This window comes from Dipodomys merriami, unplaced genomic scaffold (genome assembly GCF_024711535.1).
Source record: "Dipodomys merriami isolate MVZ:Mamm:240054 unplaced genomic scaffold, mDipMer1.0.p SCAF_419, whole genome shotgun sequence".
Classification (NCBI taxonomy): domain Eukaryota; kingdom Metazoa; phylum Chordata; class Mammalia; order Rodentia; family Heteromyidae; genus Dipodomys; species Dipodomys merriami.
The window spans coordinates 957696-959537 of record NW_027205815.1 but is presented as its reverse complement, the minus strand read 5'-3'; positions in this window follow the sequence as shown (position 1 = coordinate 959537).

Here is a 1842-nt window from a genome sequence, read left to right as displayed (position 1 = left end):
CAAGGGTGGCATCCTACTGCAGTCCTCAGATCTCAGCCTCCTAAGGGGATAGGATGACAAGCACGGAAAAGCATCTTTGGCTCTGTTCCAGTAGCTCATGGTTGTCATCCTAGATACTCAGGAGCTGAGATCTGAGGATCATGGTTCAAAGCCAGCTTGAGCAAGAAAGACCCTGAGAGTCTTATCTCCAACAAACCACCAGAAAACCGGAAGGGGTGCTGTGGGTCATATAGTAGAGTGCTCGCCTTGAGCTGAAGAGCTCAGAGACAGCACCCAGGCCCTGAGTTCAAACACCACAACCGAAAAAAAGAAAGAAAGTAAAATATGTTTGCCTGCAAAGATGTGGAGGTGTGTGTGTGTGTGTGTGCTGTGTTTGAGAGATCAGGTGCTGACCTCACTGTACAGACATTTCTAAGAACTCCTCAAGTTTGCCCGTTTGAAGCCACAGTAGGATGAGTGGTGCCTTACCAAGAACTCAAGAGGACGAGGCCTGTGGCAGGCAGGGAGTGGTGAGATGGGTGCAGGGTGGGATTGTTGTATCTGTATTCTCTCCATTGAAGGATGGATTTGGATGCTGGGTGTCAAAATTTTGAAGTCCATGGTTGCAAGAAGTTTATAGCCTGATGAATTGGGTTTCCCCTGGGTTTATGAAGGTGGCTGAAGCCGGGGGCTGCCGGTGCTCACAACTGTCATCCTAGCTACTCATAAAGCTGTAAAGACCACGGTTCAAAGCCAGCTTGTGTAAGAAAGTCTGTGATACTTGATATCCAATGAACCACCAGAATAGAGGAAGTGGTGCTATGGCTCAAGTACTAGAGTGCTCATCTTCAGATGAAGAGCTGAAGTACAGCACCCTGGCCCAGAGTTCAAACCCCATGACCAACAATAAACAGAGGTGGCCTGATTTTTCCACATAGCAGTGTGTATGGTAGGAAATTCCATGCTGTGTTATGAGATATGTGAAAGGCTCAATGTTGCGTCTACAGTTAGTCTGAGTATGATAGTGCCATCTTCACACAGGTCAGATGTGATCCTAATGGAGGGAGTTCATGGTTCTGTTCTCAGGAACTGCTGAGGCCGTGGAATGTCTGTGTGTATCTGTGTGTGTGTGTGTATGAGTGTGTGTTTGTGTGTGTGTGTGTGTGTGTGTGTGTGTGTGTGTGTGTGTGTGTGTAATTTTCCCTCATCTCTCTCTGTCCCCTTCCTGGCTGCCTGGCTGCCCCTTTCTGACCTCAGATGGTGCCCCTCCTCCACACAGACCTTGCCTTTAGCCCCCTATCAGGGCCTACAATGAGTCCTAAATTGCCAGAGGCCTGTGTTCCAACTTTTCTCTGGGGCCCATGTCTGGCTGTCCCAATATTTGGCCACCTCCAGGGGATTCTGGAAAAGCAGTGCCAGCTGGCATAGGTCTCCCCTGCCTCAGAGGGAGGGCCTCCGTTATATGATGTCTGTCCTTTTCCTCAGCTGGGCCTCTGACTGCATATCCCTCTCAGCAGGCTTGCAGTGGCTTGGGGAATGGGTGGTTGCTGGTGGCTCTGGCCAACTGGATCTTGACATCTGACTGAAGGTCGCTCAAGCAAGGAGGATCCAGGGCTACATGAGAGGTGAGGCCAAGGTGGCTTGGAAGTATCTGTCAGTGTCTAGGAAATGTAAACGTACTTTATTGCAGGAAAGTTTAACTTCCGGCACCAGCCGTGCCTCTCAGGTCCTGCTACACAATACTGGATGCCAAGAATACAGGAGGCACAGACTAGATTCTAGGGCCAGGGAAGTGGAGGATGAGAGACTTGTATGTCCAATACCTCAATGTTCTAGGGCATTAGTCTTGACCTGGCTATGCCC